Source organism: Agelaius phoeniceus, chromosome 3, assembly GCF_051311805.1.
Source record: "Agelaius phoeniceus isolate bAgePho1 chromosome 3, bAgePho1.hap1, whole genome shotgun sequence".
Lineage (NCBI taxonomy): Eukaryota > Metazoa > Chordata > Aves > Passeriformes > Icteridae > Agelaius > Agelaius phoeniceus.
The window spans coordinates 87,532,627-87,555,012 of record NC_135267.1 but is presented as its reverse complement, the minus strand read 5'-3'; the positions used below and the strand labels follow the sequence as shown (position 1 = coordinate 87,555,012).

The 22,386-nt window shown below is 38.9% G+C and overlaps 1 protein-coding gene across 5 annotated transcripts in view; it reads left to right on the top strand.

The window, feature by feature from the left end:
• The window catches only part of LRFN2 (leucine rich repeat and fibronectin type III domain containing 2), a 158,318-nt gene that overhangs the window by 4,722 nt on the left and 131,210 nt on the right, over positions 1–22,386 (top strand). The window contains exons 2-3 of one of the 5 annotated variants that reach the window (XM_077175815.1): positions 12,465–12,596; positions 14,821–14,923. The exons of 3 other annotated variants lie outside the window; for them this stretch is intronic. The gene's annotated coding sequence lies outside the window, so the exon portion shown is untranslated. The remainder of the gene's footprint in view (positions 1–12,464; positions 12,597–14,820; positions 14,924–22,386) is intronic. One more of the 5 variants, XM_077175816.1, reaches the window with a different exon arrangement.

Sequence of the window (22,386 nt, the reverse complement as noted above, 5' to 3'; positions counted from 1 at the left end):
AGATATTTTTAACAGAACAGAAACATGATTGGGAAATGGTCAGTCTTAGGAATTTCCTGACTAAAAAACTGTAGGAACAAAATTTCTAGAACACTTTACCTTACATTCTTTCTGGAAGATAATTTTTTATTATTTCTTTCCAGTTCATGCATTTTGCATGAAAACTGAAAATAATTCTTATGAAACTTGATCATAAAATCCCATTTTTCTAAAGGACAAGCAAATCTGTGAGCTGAACTGGAATTAAGCATTTCTGGCTCATTAGAAGGCTTGCACACCTTCAGATTGGGACAAAGAAACTGTAGACATGGTCATTTTGACTCAAGGAACCAGAAAACTTTTGCCTGCCAAGCCTTACCTGGAAATCAATTTATTTCACCAAATGGGATTATTTTAGGGGTGTCTTGGCAACAAATGCTGTGAGATATCAAGGCCTCTGAGAGCTTGCTCTTGAAATCATTTCTCCAGCTATGGAAAACTTATGCACTGAGAGGATATGGCAGCTAAATAACAGGTAGGAGGGGATAGCTGCAGCAATAGTATAAGCAGTACAATGGAGCATTTAGGAGGCTTCTGCTAATCACACCTCAAGAAGGAACATGTCTCTAATCCTCTGGAAGATCTGCTGCCACTGTGGGGTTATGGAAAGAGGTGAGATAAGGAGAGGGTCCTGGAATAGCAGTAAATCCAGGGTCCTGGACAATGGTTGGTCAGCAGGTGAGAGGTAAGGCTGGTGCATCCCAGTACACAGCAAGGCAGATTCTGAGCAGAACAGAAGCTGGATTAAGGATAAAATCAACAGAAAGTACACGATGGCTGAAAGCATCTTGTCTATTTTAATAGAACTAATGTTGCACTGGAAATCCCTGGAAAACACGTGTGTGTGGCACTGGTGCAGAAAATCACCAGTGTGACTCTTTTCCTGAAGCCAGAAGAGGTAGGTGAGAGTGGTACATAGATCTTTATGTGCAGGACTGAGACAAATTGCTGCAGTTGTCCAGTTAGGACAGTAGAGTTTGAGCTGACTTGGCTGGGAGAAGGAAAGTCTATGAAAAACCTAAATCTAATCAAGTCACGTGGATTGTGGTGAGCAGGCACGACTGAGGTTGGAGGAAATGCATGCATTGGTGGACAGGTAAGGAATTTTTCCTCCTCTGCCTTTGGAGGAGCAATTTCCTTCAACAGGCTGAGGAGCAAAGGGGCTCAAAATGGCACCCGTTACCAAGAGCTCTTAGCCATTCCTTTGTCCTGTCTAAGCTTTTCAGGAAAGCTTCAGTCTACATGTTGGTCAGAATGAGTAATCCTCCTTTTGTTACAGCCCAAAGATAAAAACTAAGAATGGGAAAGGAAAAGAGGATGTCTTAAACATGCCACATCTGCTGCTGCCGTGGCAGGATGGATAGGCTGTGATTATCAGCAAGACAGCAGCACCTGTATTGGTGCTACAAAGGAAGAACTGGCTGTACCAAGATTTAAATTAGATCCCTCCCTTAAAAGCCTTTAAAAAATCTATCTGCCCTTTCAGTACAGAATGAAAACAATGAGCAGTCAAATGGCAAAAGGAAAAGTCGAATGAAAAAATGCCTGTCATGGCTTGTTCAGCATTCCCTGTCTGGTTTAAAAGTAGCCAACAACAAATGTCTGTCTCCTTAGCGATAAATATCAAAACCTTCCCATTCATTTCAGAAGATACTTGATCTCCTTCCCTTTGTGAATATTCCTGTGATTAGCTAAACACATGTGATACTCAGAGAGCTCTGCATAGTTTGGGTGTGAAACAAGAATGCTAAACTAAGAAAGAGAAAGGCCAAACTGTATTGATAGAAAATAAATTATCTGGACTGAGACCATTTTGTTGATTCCCTAAATTGAGGAGTAGTTGGCATTTCGTATGACTTATCTTTAGTGTAAGTGAATGTTATCACTGCTGCTGGCAGACATTTACTGTATATTGTTTTTTAAATAAGGGTACAACATTGATTACTTGCTCTCCAAACTATTGACTGCACTTTCTCCCTGTTGTCAGGTCAGATAACTTATCTCCTCTGGAAATGTTCAGTAGAAAAATGGGAAAATGTGTTTGTTCCCAGAAACTCTCATGAAGAAGAGGACCAAGGGGTTTTGTGTTTTTCTGGTTTGGTGGGGTTTTTTTTGAAAGCTGTCCATAATCACAATATCTTGTAATTATCTCTGAAAATTGAGATCCTCTGTGAGATATATGAGTATTCACTTATCTCATTTCACATGACCAAGTAGCCCACTGAGCCATGAATTCTTCAGCTGACACCCACTTTGGAAGGATAGTGTGACCTTTCCTTAATAGTGCAATTACATCTTCTGTTCATGGCTCCACAGATGCATTTTGACAGTGGTACCTTCTTGAGATGAGGGGGAAGGTTGTTCATGGACTTCACAGTTCTGCTGTGTGGCCAGGAGTCTCACAGGGAATGAGCTTTCCTCTGTTCATGGTCTCCCATCAACCTACCCTGACTGGACCCAACTGGCCTCTGGCTGGTGGGAGGAGTTTCAGGGACATGAATTAATAATGTTTTCTTTCAGATCCAGGGGTGGGTGGCAGCACTTTCATGTGAACTGGAGAGAATTGGTCATACTGACAGAGAGTTGGAGCAGAGAAGCTGAAGTGCAGCCTGATGCATATTCCTGAGAGCAAATACCCTGAGAGCAAAGAGAGTAACATTGGGAGAAAATTTGGAGAAATTTGGGTAGGATGAGGGGGAAGACAGAAAGCAAAAACAGCTGTGATAAAGCTAAGAAGATGTTTCTGTCTCTTTAGTTATTTGTATGTTACTTTTTTCCACTGAGCCAGAATACCAGGCTAGGCTAAAGACAGACTAATGTGTGTTACTGGTCACACTGTGCATAGCTGATACCTCTCACAGCCACTCAAGGTTGTTTTATTTTTCACATCTAACCTGTTCTAGCATTTTGGGGATCATGAGAAAATGTACTCAAGCCCTTTGTGCATTTGTTCCTGATGTCTCAGCCTTTCACCTCCCTAGATCAATATCGAGTTGAGTGAAGAAGATATTTTTTTTATTTTTCCTCAGGACTGAACACAAAGAGTTTCTTATCATCAGCTAATACTTATAACCACTCAATTCCTAGTAGAACCTAGCAACAAGCTTTCAAGTTAATGTAAGAGACCCTCTAAAATACACCAGGTCCCTCTTCTTATGATGTCTTTTCCAGAGAGCGCGCAACTGATGGGCTGAGATCTTTCCCTTCTGTGCTGGATGTCTAATGGCTGCATTTCATGATCACCTTAGTGTTTTTATTTACCTCTTTTACAACTTTTTCATTTGTCTAATGCTATGAGCAGCTAAACAAAGGTCTGTGATGACCTTGTGGATCTATGTCTCACAAAACCTCGCTACATTTCAGATTGTGCCAAGAAAAGGAGCATCCTCTTGTAAGAAGGCTGAGATAGGACACAGTGAATTTCTGTGTACTGGTGACTTTTATCCTATGTCAGTGTCCTACCACAGAATGGAAAAATCAAAGTTATGCCATGTTCTATCTCAACTATAGGATTTACAATTAAAAATAAATAATGCCCTCGGGCCAAGTTAACAGCTGCTGCAGTTCTTTCCATCACAGCTCATTGACCTTGTCCTCTCATTTGACATATCCTGCTACTCCCATGGTGCTGTAGTTAGCATTAAATCACAGAGAGATCATGTAGTGACCTCACTGAAACTGAGACCTAGTTGGGGTAGACTTTGCATACAGATATACCAGGCCTTAAACCACCATCTCACCACTCAGTGGAGAAAGACCTGAGAACCAAGTCTTTGTTAGGCTGTGTTCTCTGTTTCTGTTTCTCAAATAGATTTTTTGCTTATTATATATTAGTCTAATCATGCTCACTTTAAGGAATTACTTTCAACTTTTTTCTTTTTTCTTTTTTCTAATAGCAGGTGTTGTTCTATCATGAAATGGTGATGAGCTTAATACATTTGTTAAAACTACAGTATTCCACAAAAATCCTGTTATAGAAACCAAATATCTTTTAGGAAATCCTAAATAAAAAGCCTCCCAAGTTTAGTACAAGATGCAATTTTCTCACTATCATTCCTCACATTTCTCACAATCACTCCTCTTTTTTCTTTATACTGACAAGTACATGAAGAGCAAAAATGAACTCTGCAGCCAGCTGTTCTTCCTAAATATGTCTTGTCTTGCTAGCTCAGGTAAAAGGCAAATTGCACTTTTAGACTTTATTTCTGCAGCAAATCAGGTCTATTTTCAGAGGAATGCTTCTTCAGTCACAGTATTTCAAGATGGGAAGCCAGGGTGTGTTCCTGCCACAATCTGATTATACCATGTTTGCAGAGACTTTAGTCATAGGGTGGCAAAAACATTTAAGAACAAAAGAACACAGTTTTGGACCTTTGCTTCCATTTCTTCCACTCCTGATTAAATTTTCAAAGCCTTTCTAGCATTTAACAAAGCATTATCTGAGAGCTGTTTGGAAAGAATATGGGATCTTAGATTGACATTCTCAGAAAAATTTCTACTTTGTTTCAAAACAATCTCTCCTGCAGCTATAAATTTATTTTGTAACCTATTTTATGCTCCTTCTATTGTTGGATCCTTCTGTTAAAAACATATTGTTTTTGTTTCTGTAGTCTTACCAGGAACAAGAAAAAAACCATTTACCTTGCCAACACACAGTTCTTTTTGCTTGATCGTGTCATAGAATAACAGATATTGCTGAATGATTATAGGGCACCAAGTAGTAAAATCATATTTACCTCACACAAGAAAAGGATATTTGAGCTTACTAGTAGGCCTTTGTAAATTGATACTCCAGAGAAACTTGATTCCTTAAAATTCTGTTGATAAATGCTAAGCTTTGGTGACATTAACTGATACTGGTCACTGGGATTTCCATTGATTTTTCTGAGATTATTTGACTAGTGTGATATTCAAATGTCCAGGTATTTTCGTCATTCAGAGAAGCAACAGTACCCTGGGATGAGATAAAAAATAAAGTAAGAATTAAATCATAACAAACAGTTTTTTTGAAATTGATACTTCTAACCACTATTAAAATTAATAAAAATAAAATGTAGACTGTATCACTGTTAGTGAATTTTAAAATTGATATCCAGTAAATCCTGGCATCTCACAGGGGAAAGGAATGGCAGTACCAGCCCCTTTAACGTACATGTGTATTAAAATATTTTCATTTATTTACAGGAAAAAAACTGGGTAATGAAGCAAAACCATACAAATAAGACTTTGGTTAAAGCCTGAGAGACAAAGTAGGCTTGCAAGAAACAGTCTGTGCAGGACTTACTAAGGTTTGCAAAAGCCCACAGTTGACTGCAAAGAAAAAGGGAAAACAACTTTCAATTTGCTAATTTTGGAAAGGTGCATTTCCAAAATTCCAATTTCCCCTTTTGTATATTGTACATTAGGTCACTTCTAAAATGGAGATGGTAATTTGAAATTAAATGCTTGGGTAATTATGTTTCTACTTCAGATTCAATAAATGTTTTCAGAAAGGTGAGATGAGTTCAACTGAAACAAAAGATCTTTTTCCCGTTTAAATAAGAAAATGGCAAGTCAGCTCAAAAAATGTATTTTTCATTAATTTTGACCCTTTTGATTACATGTGTATAATGTGTACATGTGTACATATGGTTAGATGCATTCTTGGCCATAGGTGTAAACTTTGTTTTTCACTTCTGCCTTTGTAACAGGAGATAATGGTAACAAATGTCAGAGACAGGCTTAGCAGTACTGATGTTTACAAAGTGTTTGTAGACCAGTGAAGACAAAGGATCCACTCAGGAGCATACCTGTGTCAACAAAAGGAAACACACAACCTAATGAGAGCTGGTGAAGAATTTTCAGTCAGCCTGGGACAAGGACAAGCTGGAGAAGCGGGCCCAGGGGTGTCTCACGAGGTTTAACAGGACCAGGTGCTGGATGGAGCAGCCCTGGTATCAACACAGGCTGGGGGATGATCAAGAGCAGCCCTGGGGAGGACTTGGGGGTGCTGCTGGGTGAGAGGTTGGACATGAGCTGGAAATGTGCACTCACAGCCCAGGAAGCCAAACCTGTCCTGGGCAGCATCCTGTCCCTCTGCTCACCTCTGCTGAGAACTCACCGACAGCGCTGCATCAGCTCTGGGGTTCCCAGCACAGCAAGGACATGGCGCTGCTGGAGATCATCCACAGGAAGGTCATCAAGTTGTTTAGGGGATGGAGTACCTCTCCTATGGACAAAGGGTGAGAGAAGTGGGATTGTTCAGCCTGGAAAAGAGAAGGTTTCAGGATGACATGGCTGTGGTGTTCCAGTACCTGAAGGGAGCCTGCAAGAAAGATGGAAAGGGACTTTTTACAAGGCCAGGCAGTGACAGGACAAAGGGGAATTGCTTCAAACCGAGTGAGTGCAAGTTTAGCATAGATATTAGGGGAAATTTTTTCCCTGCGAGCGTGGTAAAGCACCGGAACAGGTTGTCCAGAGAAGTAGTGAATCCCTGGAAGTGTTCAATGGGGCTGTGAACAACCTGGTCTAGTGGAACTGTCTCTGTCCGTGGCAGGGGGCTTGGAGCTAGCTGATCTCTAAGTTTCCTTCCAACCTAAACCATTCTATGATTTTTTTCATTATGGAATAGGTTTTGTCCAAATTAGCTTCCTAAGTATGTTGTGGGAGGGGGGATGGGTATTATTCAACAATATCTGTTGTCTTTTAAAATATTTTTGGCTGGAATGTTTATGAGTTTTGTTTCTAAATGAAATTGAACTTTATATCACGTTTAAAGCTTTAATGTGGCATTTTGTGCTATTTTTACAGAAAATAACTTATATTTTCTGGAAAGCAGATATTCTTCAAATTTTAATGAGACAGTCTAATCCAAATAAGTCAAAATTTTCTCTCAATTTCTGATAAAATTATGCTTTCTTACCATAATTCTTCTAAACAACAATTCTAAACAATTTCTAAACAATAATTCTTAACATTAACTGATAGCCATACAACAGTAACACCACTTCTTTTAGTAGAATTTTTTTCTTTCTTTCCTTTTTCATTTTTTTTTTTGTTTTCTTGTCCTGATAGGTCTGTTCTTTATGGATGGCTATGCACAAATGGAACAGATAGTTCAAAGGCTTCTCCAAGTATAACAGGCTGTAAAAATGCTGCATTTACTTTAAGATTCATAGGACAGGAAAATATGAAGGTAAAATGGCAAGGAACTGTGGTCTTTGAGTGGGAGGCTTGTACCAAGGCAAAGCAGACCATCACAATTCCAAATTAACCTCTGTGAAATATAATCTGTGCAGAAACAATGGGGGCTGAGAGGGAACCCAAGTGATCATCAATGAATTAAGGAGTTCACTGTCAATGCTCTGTGGTATCTGAAAAGTAAAAGAAGCAGCTGATAAATGTAAGAAAGTTTCCTGTGGTAGAGGAGCCACCTGCAGCAGCTCTATACCCTTCATACTAAAAATGCTGTTGGGTGGTCCATGGTTCATATTCTCTTAGGTGTAAAAGTGAACCTGAAACTACTCCATTTTTAAGTGTGTTAGGGACTATCATTAACATGTGATTCACCATTCTAAGCCAGGGCAAAGGGGAATGAGGGGATCTTGACAGTTTATATCAAAATATTCCTATAGTGCAGAGCTTTTGGAGGCTGTATGGTGACATGCTGACACTGCAGTGAGCACTCCCTTTGCTGTTAGCACATCTTCCACTCAGAACTCTGAGCAAATGAATTGCTCCTCAGTGCTTCCCATGTAAATTGGGGTAGAGTTACTATTCCTTAACTGAGAAATTGGCATGTGGGTTTTGGTTTAAACTGCTCTGTGCTCACCTGCAGTGCCTACAGCAGAGTGGTTGGTTGGGTCAGCCATCAAACTGGCTTTTGTCATCCTGCTGAGGCTGAGGCCATGGTGAGGCAGTGCTAAGCCAGAGGAATGGAAAACAGATCAAATCCCAGAGCTGTGCTGCAGCAGCAACAGAGTGAGCTGTGCCTACACGAGTGAGCCCACTGGAGAGCTTCATTTAGGCTTTTCATTTCAGCAAGACTGTTATGAAAACAGTACTCAAATAGCAAGCCTTAGCTAAAGTAGGAGCCACAGAACTCTTTTGTACAATTTTTACATGCTCTAATAGAGTTGAAGAAAGTACTCATCATATGCATTATCTTCCTGCTTATTTTTTCTATGTTTATTTAATAGTCATTTGGGAGGGATATGGATATAACACCAAATGGAAATAAAAAGAACAAAAACAAAACAAACAAACAAATAAACAAACAAAAAAACACCAACCAAAAAAAACCCCAAGCAGAAATAGCTATACTAAGCTTTTCATCTTGCTTGGGATGCTAGAAATCATCCAAGCATACATCCAGGCAAACCCACTCTTCCTCATGTATATTTTACTTATTATCATGAATTGGCATACTGAATTCCTGATGAAATTCACACTAGAATAAATTCAAATAATATAATTATTTTACTCCAGTGATGGACTGAAACATTTTATTCATATTACGTACACAATTTTTCTGCTTTCATTATGCTACAGCTAAGATTTATTTGGCCTTTTAATTTTTAGGGCTTCTTATTTCAACTGAAGTTCTGAAGGATGTAATTTATGTCAGCTCATGGTTGATTTATTTCTTTAGTTTTCAGATGAAGAGACCAAGAACTTCTCACCTCTCTCTCCTCATTGTGCATGTAAACATAACCTCAGCCTGGTAGTGAAAATGATCAGTCTAGCAAAATCAGAAAGCTCAGGTGACCTAAGATCATTGATATAGTTATTCATAGAGGAAATATGCAAACTGCTCATAAATGGTTGATATGAAAAAACAAAAGGTAGAATTTATACTTTAGAAGATTTATAGTTACTTATGTAAACTCAGGAAAAAAAACCACTTAAGTCCCTTGATCAAAGCTTTTCTTACCACTTTTACAAGACAGCCTTTAAACCTACACTGAGAAGCAAACCAAAAAACACTCCATCAAACCAAATAAAGTTCTGCACTGCAGCTGTTGATCACCCATTTCACATTTGGTGTAGTTTGTCTGGATTGCAACTAATCCCTCCTAGCACAGACTACAATCCTGTCTCAGCTGTCCAAACCTCAGTTACCCAAAACAGGATAGTGGTCCTCTGTGGCTGTTAGCTGCACTGGTAATTCCAATAATTACTTGGACATGCTTCATCTCCCATGACATTCAGTTGAATGAAGATGCACTGCCTGTTAAAAACTTCATTTTAATGTCTCATTCTAATTCCCCCCATAATACATTCAGCAACAGCATGTTTACTTGTTCTTCTTGATGTGAAATCTTCTAATATATGACTACAGCAGAGACAAAACCAACAATAAATATTCAAAAATCACCAGCGTGATTAACACACATAATCCATAAGAGCAGTGAGAAGAGCAGTAGTTATTAAATATAGATGGTTTACTCACTGTGTCATCAATAAACATGTGATTTATGATTTCCTGAGACTTTTTAGGTGATGATTCATTCATGAATTTATTTATTTTACTGTATAATGAAGCAGAATAGCAGAAGGAAGAGATTTTAGCTGATGCCACAAACATCTCCTTATTTGGTGAGATGTCTTCCTGTACTTTCTAGCTTGAGAAATTTAAGTTTAGGGGTCTAGAGTCTGCAAGACAATTGAGCATCCCTGGAAAGTGCTGTGTGAGCTTTTCTGCTTGGTACAAAGTGGAACTGCTCTGTAGGTAGTGCAGATGGTTACCCAGTGACAGTAAATCCAGTGGCCTTTGTCACTGGTGATAAACAGATCCTAACAGAGACCCACCAGTACAATTCTGTGTCTACAACAGCCCTTTTGGGTGCAGATTCAGCTGTTAAGAGACTTCAGTGCTCTCATCAATGACGTTGCACAGTTCTCGTCCTAGAAGATGAACTGAAAAAATGCAGAGAAGCAGAGGATGGATGGATGGATGGATGGATGGATGGATGGATGGATGGATGGATGGATGGATGGATGGATGGATGGATGGATGGATGGATGGATGGATGGATAAGCTTTTAAACAAAGAATGATTGAATACTGCAGGTTGAAAGGAATTTACTCTAGTTTGATATGATAAAGATATCTAAGACCATGAAAAATATTTTCGTTCCAAGTCTCTTTCGATACAAGTCTTACAGGAAAACAGATAAAATTGGCAAGTGACAGGTCCAGAAAAAAATAATGAAGCACTGCTTATCTTGGGATAATGAAAAGCTGTGAAACCCTTTTCTGCAGGATTCAGGGGTTTCTAATTGTTTACTTTGATTTATAGACCATTTGGAGAACTAAACAAGAAAAAAACATGATGTTTTTTAACACACAAAGACATTATCTTCACTTAACGATGTTAGCTGCACCACAAGCAGCTAAAAAGCTGAGAGAGTATTCTGGGAAATTGTCACTAAAGACTTGCATTGCTTTTAAGTTTTTTGACTGTTTTCCCTATTAGCTACTAGCAGAAACAAGGTAGTGGGCTGGATATACCATCGATGTGACATGATTCAGATTTGTTCAGACTGATTTGACTCAAGATGCTGATTCCTATGGTGCTCATGGCACAGGAGGATGTCGTGTTTGGCTGAGTCCACAGCTGTGCACCAGCAGGGTGTGAAGAGGTGCAAATTACTCAGTGCTTGCACATGTGGGTAGAAACAGTGATCTTCTACCAGGGTACAGAGAGAAAGCTTCACTGCTGAATTGACTAAGTTATTAGCACCCTGGATTCTGAAACTATGCTGATATAATCACGGTCTCTGGCTCAGAAATTTCAGATAGCTTTCATAGTGTTTCACTCTTAGTTAGGTGAAAATTGTACTCTCTGCACTTTGGGCTTCTTCAATAGTTGCAGTGGCTGGCTGTGTTGGTGTGAACGTGAGGAGGCTGCTGTTGGGCTCTGGCAGGCTGGAACAGGTAGGCATTCTCATACTTATTGAGGAAAAAAGTTTAAATGGTATTATGGGCCTCTTAAGCTGGAAAAAGGAGAATTCTTCTTTCTCTCTTGTGAAACTGTTCTTCTAGAAGTTTAATAGTGATAACATTTGAGTGTATAGACAAGAGATCACTTAGAAAGTTGTGGTTTCTGAGGGTACAAGAGTCTGAGCTCTTGCATATGGTGCTCAATCCCTATAACAAGTTAGAAGTATGGCAAATAGGGGAAACTCTTTCAAGTAGACATCTGACTGGTTTCGTTAACTTTTACTGATTTAATTTAGGATTTTTGGTGTGTATTTAGAATCTGGCTTACCTGAGTTCGGTATGGGTGAAATTATTCACTGGTGCCTGCCTTACATTACCAAGGAAGTTTTTTCTTGTGCTGGTCGAGGGTCCTTCAGAAAAGAGTTTCCAGACAGACAGGAATAGAGGGAAGCCTCTAAATCAAGACAAAATAGGATGGGGGGGGGGCAAGACTGAAGAACTATCACCAAGGTAATTGTTGACAGAAGAGCTCATTTCTTTCTTGGCTGCTTGTATCTTGTTTTCTTAAATATATTTAGTGATAAATCACAGATAGCATTCTCAAGACTCAGCACATCAGAAGGGTCTTTTACAGAAGAAATATGTTAAATATGCTATAAATTATATATTAAAAAATGTTTTTATTTCCACTATTTTTTCTTAGGCTAAATTTTTAAAACCTTTATTCAGGTATTGTCAAGGTACTCTGAAAACCTAAGGAATTCCTGAGTTATTTTATGAAATAGTTGGGTCCCAGGAGGGGATTGTTTAGCCAAAATTCTCGAGTCTGTTCTGTGTGTTTTGAATACTAAATAAATAAATTTGTAAGACTCCCTTATTGGATAGACTCATAGGCATTGACCATTGGGTTTAGGCCTGCAATATATGAAATTAAGACTGCACTGATTTTTTTCCTTGGATCACCCCATTAAATTCTTTTTTCTTTTTCTTTTTTTTTTTCTTTTTTTTCTTTTTTTGATCAGAATATCTAATTTGTACTCTCTGGTGGAGAAAACTGCACTGATTCTTTTTCTAATACAACCATTTACAGAAGTGCTAATGTGTCCTAGGAAACATGAAGGCACAGTACCGTTTTTAGAAATTGTTCTACAGAGTTATCAGATTTTTTTTTCCCTTTTTTTTTTTTTTTTCCTGCTCAATATTTCAAGAACTATCTTTAGGCTAAACAGAAAGAAAAGATTTATTGACAGCAAGATTCATTAGACTGTGAAATAGTCTCCTAAGGAAAGTTGATAGAAACTTTGAGATTTTAAAAGTAGCTTATTGGGCGCAGGGGAACTCAAACCTTTTAATGTACTGCATGAGATAAGAAATGTATTAGAAGAGAGAAGATGGACTAACTGGCTTGATAAGGCCATCTTTTGATGTGTAGTTTCTATAGCTATTTGCACAGAAACACTAGCATTGCTAATTAACTGCTCATCTGCTTCGTGTACTTACAGCTTACCAGCTATAGTCAAATCCCATCTGTCACTTGAGGACAATTAAGTGGGCTGAGAAGCATCATTTCATGACAGCACCTGGCCAGGAGGAGATAGTCCAGATGGACAGCATGGGAATCAGGAGATACCTAGGTGAGGAAGGGGAGGAGGCTGTCTCTTTAACAGGCAGATGCAGGTGGTTGCAAGCCTGTTCATACCAAGCAAAGCAAAGCCGTTCTGGAGTGGCACTGATAGGGGCACACAAAACTCATATTTGTGGTTCCAGGACCAGTGCAAGAGCTGTGTGCTTTTCTTCAGACTGCTACAGTTCCTGTCTTCAATTTTGCATGAATTTTGACACCATAGACAGCGGAAAATTGCAAGAGCTGATCAAAACCCAAAATACGGCATGAATAATGTTGGAGATGAGGAAGAGATGATATAACCATTGTTATTAAGTGAGACCCAAACCCTGGAATAGGGTTAGGGTCAGTGGTGCTGTGGCATAGGTATATGATACTGTCTCTTGGTTCTGCTTGGGACATGATCCTAGGGGGTGAAAAACTGCATCAGTAAATAACCAGTGTGTAATTTCCAGTCAACCCTGACAAGGGAAGAGATGAGAATCTTGACTCCATGTCAAGATTTATTATTTTACGATATATATTATATTAAATGAAAATGATATACTAAAACTACACTAAAGAAAGAGAAAGAAGACATCAGAAAGCTAGAAAGGAATGATAATAAAATCTTGTGGCTGACCAGAGAGTCTGACACTGCTGGACCTGTGATTGGTCATCAAGTAAAAACAACCACATGAGACCAATCAAAGATGAACCTGCCACATTCCACAGCAGCAGATAATTATTGTTTACATTTCCTTCCTGAGGCCTCTCATCTCCTCAGGAGAAAAATCCTAGCAAAGGTATTTTTCAGAAAATATGTCAGTGACAAACCAGGACTAAATATTCATGGTGTTGTCATGGCTCTCACTTTGTGCATTTTCATTCATGCTGCTCTTGCTGTCTGCTGCTTGTGGCTTGCAATGTGATCCTTTCATTTGAGTAAGAAAACATGTGGCAAATAATTATATTTGTCCCTAAATATAATGTTTCCTCCAAACTCTTCAAGCAGTGTCAGTGACCCTTTAGAGGCCATTTCCAAGCTTAGAGCAGTGTGCTTGGGTAATGAGGTAATGATAGTGCCTCAATTATTTGCTGCAGGTGAGGACGAAGCCTTAAACTGCCATTCAGCTTTAGAATTACTGCTGTAATTTAAAAAGTATCTACTCTCCTTTCTCTCTAAGCAAAATCATCCACCCCATTTGTCAAGATAATGATATCCATGGCCAAGCAGGACCTCTCCTTCCAGTGATAGCTTCCTTCAGAGGGATGCCATTAACAGCCTCATTTTCTATCACCTGAATTCATATAGTTTAATTTAAGTCAATTCTATTTTTTTTTTTGGCTGTTATTCACCATGTCTGTCCATTATGCATGACCAGGAGACTGAAAGGGCAATTTTACCATATCAGCCTTTGTGCTGATATTTCCCAGCAAAGACTTTACATATATATATGTTTATATATATATATATATATAGATGTACATGGAAGAGAGATTTGTTTCTTGGCAGGCAACAAAGAAGGACTTTAACATTTTGCAAGTCCTGGCATGGTGATAAGTTGCAGTGGGCTCTGTGGTCCCTTCTGGCAGGGCTGCACTCAGGCCAGAAAGAGACATCAGTGAAGCTTTCTGGCAGATAGACTCTCTTTCCCCTCTGTGGGAAAACAGACTGAATTCTCTCCTCTTGCTTGCACATCTCAGTGGGGAAAGGTTTCAAATAAAACCACTTCTGTTTTGTAGAGCTGAAGGGTCTTGTAAGGTGGCTGTGAAGAAACAGTGGGTAATACTAAGTCTTGTTAGTCATAAGCATTCAGAAATCACCACTCTAAATATCAGATGAGAGTTTAGTGTGGTATAATCTAGCTTTTGTAGCACTGCCTATTTTTAGGCTCCCTTCTCCAGTTTCTAAACTATTGTGGACCATCTTTAGAAAAAGAATAAAATTCTTTCCTAACCAGGTGATTCCAGGAGCCCTGTGCTCCCGTGTGTTCATGTGTCCATGGTCCCTGTGCAGGGGGATAAAGGACCATTTGATATTAGTCACTCTTTGTGCTTTCAAACTGAATCAGGACAGGTTATCAAAACAAGGTTTTGTGGAGTTTGTTGTTTGGGATTTTAACCTCGGGTTTTGTGGGGTGTTTTGTTGTTTGGGTTTTTTTCTCACTATGGTATTTAAAATACACTTTTAAAAGTTGTTGCTTAAGTATTCTGAGAGCCAGACTTGAGCATCAGTTTACCTGTTTGTTCAGGAAAACCATGACATGGAATGGATTCCTGCAGAGAGAGGGACTCATTTGCCTAATCCTGCCAATCAAGACAAGAAAGATGAAATAAAAGCCAGCAACATAACAGGTAGAAAAATAATTTAAAATACTTTCATTCTTGCCCAAGCAAAACGATTTCGTAAGGAATATAGGAGAAAATTTTGAAGAGAATTTTATTTAAATTGGGGTCACTTCACTATTTAAAAGACATACCTGAACAGATTTTTCTCAACCATCAAAGTCATATCTTTCTAGCCTGCATATCACTTTCCAAATTTAAAAAGAACTTTTTCTTCTTCCATCCTTCCCTGCTAATTTCAGGCTCTAATGTATTTCATAGCCCTGCATGAGGAATGTCATATGTATTTTAACAATATATTTTTAATTACGTTCTCTCTCTAGTACAGAGATCTAGTACAAACAAAAATCACAGTTTTGATGCCTATATCTGCCACAAGCACAGCCTGAGACAAAGTGGTGAATAACAGGAACAATAATCAGGTGTACTTTGGCATACTAGATGCCCAGTTTCAAATGACTGTGATTACACTTTTCTCCCCTGTTACTTTTGTCACAAACATAACACCAAGCACGTTTCCTTCAAAAAACACATTTTGAGCCTATTAGAGAGAATATGTTAAGGTCAGATTTTTCAAATGTGCTCAGCCTACTGAATGCAGATGGGGTGCTAAGTGCTCTGGTGTTTTGTGGGTTGGTTTTTGTTTTGCCTTTTTTTTTTTTTTAATGATCCCACAATAGAATTTCTGGACATAAAATGACTTTGAAAATTCATCTGCTATGTAAATTCTTAGGTCTGAAATAGCTGGTTCTTAACAGCCTTTTTTCATTTTGAAAAAAGCGCTTTGGCTGTGGGATTTTCAGGCATTTTCCCAATTGGCCAAATTCTGTTCTCACTGAAATCAGTGAAAATAATTTTATCTCAAATTGATCTTATCTGATGTGGATTTTTGGTCCTGCTTGTCTTCTTTACCCTTTGTCCATAGGTATATGTTTAGGAACAGACTGCCTCAGCCCAGGTCCCAGCTCTGTGCTCCTGTGCTGAGGGTGGATCAGACCCATGTGATGCCCAGTGACTCACACCTGCCAGAACATGTACTAACTGTGGCTTTTCCTTAAACCCAAGCAAAAGTCTGGGGGTTAGATGGCTGTATAGGGGTTTTCCATATGCAAGCCTTTATGATAGGTGAAGAGGAATACACTTTCATGATGCAGCTGTGCTCAGCTTTAGCAGATGAAGTACTCAGTAAGGTAGATGTCAATAATAAGCATGATGAGTTATGTCTCAGAACTGTCTAAGTCTTTTGATTCATCCACAAGGGCCACCAGATGACAAGATAATATGTGAATGTCTGAATTACAGGCCCCTAAAATGAGATCAAAGCCACTGCTAGCCACAGTTGTCACAGTGGATGAAAAACACAAGGGTCATTCAGTGTGCAAAAGCTCTTCATCTCTATTTTAACTTTGCATCCTTATCGTATTTTTGCCCCACTGGTTTCACTTGAGAAAAATAATTCCATGCCAATTGTTTCTGAAACCTTTACCTACAGCTCAGGCACTGTGTAGCTCTGCACTATGGCCATTTCCCTTTAAATTACTTGCATTTTTCATTGTGAAACAACTTGTCCCTGGGACTGTTTTTGTACCACAGGCCCAGAAATGGACCAGTGACTAACTGATTCACTCTCTAAGACATCATGTATTTCACGTTGTATCCATCTGTGCTGTGATGATACCCTTCTTTATTTGATTGTGTTCCTTGAACTCTCTAATGCTGATTTAGAAAATTATTTGCTTGGCATTTTTAAAGTTTTTTTGTTGTTGTTATCACTATTATTTATAGAGACAATGAGCATAAGGAGATATTTGGAATCTTTCTTTGTTTGGGTTTTTTTTCTCAATTTATGAAAAGCTTTTTATTTTTAACAGATAAACTTAGGATAAAAGAAACTAGATCCTAGCACATCACTGCCTTCTGGTACTGTTATGGTAAATGAATACATAATTCCTTGACTTATTACAAGCTAATACAAATCTGTATGTTTTTTATCCACCTCTTTTAACCTCCTACATTCTTAGAGCATATGTTGAGAATGCCACCCGTAGCAAAGGATCAGTGTAAAGCATCTGTTGCAAATTATCCAGCTGAGATTGATTGATTTTTCAATTTATGCATTTAACTCTCTTGGTTTAGATTTCAACCTAGACCTCAACTGAATTTCAATAATGACACTTGCCAGACTTAAGTGCTAGAGAGCTCCTGAAATTCAATAGATCCAACATTGGTAATTAATAGATATTTAGGCACTGGTTGACCTTGCACCTTTCTAATAAACCTCTAGGAAACTAATAGGTTAAGACATAAAGAACCTTTCTGAAATGTCCCTTGTGGATTAAGCTTCCAGGGGTGGCAGGCACTGAAGCTTGCAACCTTCCTGTGTTTGAAGGTCTCTTGTTTTGGAGCTCCCCATGCTTCTGAGGTCTGCAGCAATCCTCCTAGGATTGTTTAAACAAGATTTATAGCCAAGCAGTAAACCAAACTAGCAGTAAAAATTCTTAAATTATTGTGCTAGGCAGTCTCCTAAGCTGTACTGAAAAAGTAATCACTTTCACTTATGCGTCTTGATTTATTGTTTCTGAAAGAAACCCTGTACTCTGGTAGCATTTTCGTCAACTTCCTTTGCTGTTGAAAAAACTGTGCTTTACCTGGTTTTCTTCCTCTATTTCTGTCAGTATTTTCTGCTATGTGAAGGGGAAGCTCAGTCAGGTCAATGAAGTTACTAAGATAAACAAGTAGGAAATCCAGCTGTGACTGTATCATTTGGAGGAAGGGATGAAGGTTCTTTGTATGCTAACCAAGTGAATTGGGTAGTTTTCCACACATAGGTTGGAATGTTGGATACTTGATCAGCAAGATAGTTTTCAAGTTTGAAATCTGCTTCTGTTCCTAATGGAAATGTGAAAAAGTAATTTCTTATCACTTCTGTGAAATGTTTGTAGAGGGGCCAGAAAGCAAGATGGTAGTGTGGGTAGCAAGAAGTCTAGCCATACAAAGCAGTTGCAGAAAATTTAGAGCATCAGAACCCTTGTTTTGTTTTTGGGTTCATTTTGTTGTTGTGGTTTTGTTTGTTTGTTTTGTTTCTGTGTGCAATGAAAATTAAGAAATGTGAACCTTTCTTTCACAGACTATAGACTCTGTGTCTGATTTTCTCTACCCAAAAGAGACAAGGTGACCTGAATGTAGAGCTTTCACTGCTATGTTATGAAACTGCAAAGCCTGATGAACAGGCAACTGCAGTTTGTTTACAGAATAGTGGCACAGAAAGTCACCATGACTTTGAAACTGAGCTGAGATCCATAAATTGAATAGCAGATCTGTGTAGCATTGTTGCAAACCATAGTGCAAAGAATCAAGAGCCACGTTTCCCCTGAGGTTACAGGTAATTTTTATGTTTCTGACTTTCTGTTAAACAAGAAACCTGCAGTTTCAAGTTAGTTCACAGTGATATTACCTGCGAGACCATTGAATCTGGGGAAGATTAAAGCCATGTTGGAGGTGAATACCCAATCTCAATTACTGGCTGCTGAGCCAGGGAAATAGGGCTTTCCCAAAGCACCAAGTCAGGAAAAGAAGAGCTCTCACATTGCAGGAGGTCTATGTCTCCACAACCACAGGAGAGAAGGGAAGAGAGCTGAGCACACAGCAGGATTTCTCTCTTACTTGGCTCCTCGGGAGCGCGAACACAGACAACCATTGTAGCCACTGACTCATGGGGCAGGAAACCCTGGGGAGGTGCAAGATGTTCCCTTGCAATGGGTACCTTGCTTTTTCAGTTTTCTGCAGTTTGTTTGCCTTGATGCACTGCATTCCAGCAGCTGCCTTTGTTTCCTATAGCACGTACTTGCTTTATATTATGTTGCCCTGCCTATACAGTGGTAAGCAAAGAGTAAATCCTTTATGAGTGACTACATGACAAGCACAAGACAGATGCAAGAGACACTGTCCTATTCTTGTAGCTGAGAAGAGATTTAAGCTCTGTACAATGTGCCACAAAAGATTTCATGCAGTGGTTGGAGTTGCATTATTTGTAACCAGAAATAACCGTGACAAAGACAGTTAAACTCTGCATCTGTTTTTGTCACGTGGATTCATGTTTTGTGATGAAGACCAGGGAGAAAAAAAAGAGTCAGCTGTATGTCATGCTTTTATAATATTTATCTATAAACAGAGACCTTCATTTGAATTGGGAAATTGTGATAAAGCAACAGAGACTTGCAGTGAAAATGTCTTTATATTTTTGGTTATGGGTTTAGTTTTTTTGGGTAAATTGTTCCTACAGTTTCTGCTTTGAGGAAGATAATGAATTCTCTCCTAATTTGGTAGGGATGCATTCAATTTTTAGCTTGGTAAATCATGTAACAGATTGGTTTCATTTCACAAAGGAACAAGGAACATGAGTACTGGCTTAGGGGACAGATAAAATGTCCTAAGTCTCTTGTTATACTTAATTCGAGCAAACCTAAACCTTCAATTATGGCTCAACACTGGTTGAATAAGTCCTTCCTTTCCCCAAGTCCCAGCAGGTATCCTACTTGCTGGCAGCAACTCCTGAATCTCACTAGAGCAGATAATTTGAGCTAAATCATAAATTGTCCCCTCATCTCGCGGTCAGAAGGCGAGGAGATGATAAGTGTTTTCTGAGGTGTTTCTGATATATGTGTTTCCCTGAGGTTGTGAACACTGATTACAGAAGTGAGTCACAGTCCATGGAAAGGGAGTTTACTGCTAGATAAACCTCTCCAGTGTGATTTCACTGCAGGTTGAAGAGTGACTTCTGTCAGGAAGGAAAAACAGTTTTAACTTTAAAGAGGCCCTCAGAGTTAAGGGGAGAAGGCAGCAGTTCTATTACTGGGCTAGATCCCTTCTTGCCCTGCAGAGCAATTCTGTGGTTTCAGAAATCTTCTTCTTGCTGCCATGAGGAGAGATGAGACAACCAGACTTGGATGTTCAGTTGGAATGCTGTAGGATGTGATGGTGTTCGCAGGGGTCTTAGGATGAGGAAGAGACGAGAATGTTGACTCCATGTTTCAGAAGGCTTGATTTATTATTTTATGATATATATTATATTAAAACTAAACTAAAAGAGTAGAAGAAAGGATTTCATCAGAAGGCTAGCTAAGAATAGGAAAAGAATTATAACAAAGACTTGTGACTGACTGAGACAGTCTGTGACTGTGGTCACAAGGGTTTTCAGGATGAAGAAGAGATGAGAATGTTGACTCTATGATCAGAAGGCTTGATTTATTATTTTATATGTTACTTTAAGACTATAGTAAAAAGAAATAGAAAGGAAAAAGTTTCTTCAGAAGCTAGCTAAGCTAAGAATAGAAAAGAATGAATAACAAAGATCTGTGTCTCAGAGAGCAAGAGCCAGCTCTGCCATGAGTGGTCAGTAAATCCAAACACCCACAGGAGACCAATCACAGGTCTACCTGTTGCATTCCACAGCAGCAGATAACCATTGTTTACTTTGGTTCCTGACACTGCAGCTTCTCACAAGGAAAAATCCTAAGAAAGGATTTTTCATGAAAGATGTCTGTGACAACAGTCCACACAGCTGGACTGTGATTCGCATTAATTAGAATTAATCACATGAGACCAATCACAGATCCACCTGTTGCATTCCACAGCAGCAGATAATCATTGCTTGCATTTTGTTCCTGAGGCCTCTCAGCTTCTCAGGAGAAAAAATCCTAAGGAAAGGATTTTTCATAAAACGTGTCATAAAACAGTAGAAAGCCTTGTTTCCCCTGATGTAGAGCAGGAACATGAACTGTTTCCTATCTTCTGGCAAGTCAGTCATCTCCTGGCTGCTCTGAAGTTTGCTTATGGTTGTTTTTACTGCACATGCACCATTAAAAATGGGCAGATGTCCAGGCTGGTGACAGCAAGTGAGTGAGCACAACCAGCAAGAGCTGCTTTTCTGGTCAAGTGTCTGAGTTGGGAAGAGCAGAGACCAGGTCTCCTGCCATGGGTAAATGACAGTCTGAACTGGCAGGTAACTAAAGAGCTCTGGGCTGGCTTTTTGTTCCCCTCTTGGTGGCTTTCAGGAGAGTAGGTGGAGAGATTTGCTGCTCTGTTTTGTCACTAGCCTCTCCCAAAAGGAACAAACAGCCTGTCTATTTGTGGAGGGGGAATTTACCTTATCTGGATGACATAAAACTGGCTGGAAGCTGTCACATTGAAATGTTAGAGAAGGTCTCAGTATGTTCTACTTGAAATGACACCTGTCCTTTTAAAACCTAGAATGTTTGCAAAGACATTTAAACCCATACATTATGAAGAAAAAAAAAAACATGTTCCGATTGATGAAATATTCAAGGCTGCCTTCTTTTTTTTCTTTTTGTTGAAATCCCTGCCCCCAAAACACCTATTTCGGCTTGAAAAATCTCATTCCAAATCAGAAATACTTTGGGGGGAACAAAATTAACTAGCAAGAACCTATTATCTACACATCTGTAGCTGTGTAATCACACTTCAGATGATTGACTGTCATTTCCATGTCTCTATAGGAAGACTGAGTCTTTTCTTTCCATAACTAAAACCAAACCTAATGCTATCAGAAATTCTTTGTTTGACAAATCTGAAGTCTAAAGTTCTCTTACAGAAAAGCACTGTAGACAAGATCTGAAATGATATGTCCTTAAAAAGGGGAAATGTTTATTTGGCAGTAATAACCACATCATTGTGGCTTTCTGTTGCATTGCAACTACTTGGAACAAACAAAAAAAAATTTTGGTATAAAGTTTTGTTCACCACAAACAGTAAGAATTAATTTTGGAATCTTCTTCATGGGTTCTGGCTCTTTAACATTAGAAGACTTTTTCAAGACTTATCTAGGTTTATTTAGCCAACTAATATGACAGTATGAAATTTCTTTGTTCACATCTCCTGCCTGACAAGCAGAGGGAAATGGATGAGGAAATGTATTGGAATTTCTTTTTTCCAATTCAAAGCACACAACTTTGTCTAATTGGCCTGAAGAAGTATGTATGTTTGTGGAAATGAAGATGTAAATTGGGATCAATCAATTTTGACTACTTAGACTATCTCTAGGTGGTGAGGGAGAAAGAAAAAGAAAAAAATTACAAAAAAAACAACAAGAATAAAAAAAAAAAACCAACACTATCTTGTTCTGCTCCTGTTGTGGAAAACCATTTTGCTACTAAGGAAAGCAAATGCTTTGCAAACTTCTAGCTAGTACAACTTTTATTGTTATTTGACAGATGGGTGTGCTTGTTTTTAATGGTCCTGTTTTGCCTTGATTATCTGCATCTTGTCACTTCTGGCTGAGCACAAGGAATACGTTGGCGCATTTCAATGCAGACTACCTGTCAGTAGGAATATGCTTACAAACACTAATGTCACAGCTGGAGTTAGCATATTTTTTATTTCCTGATTGCAGCATAGAATTGCTCTCTGAGCCCTGTGAACTAACTGGTTTCTACAGGAAGTATCTTAGCAAGAGT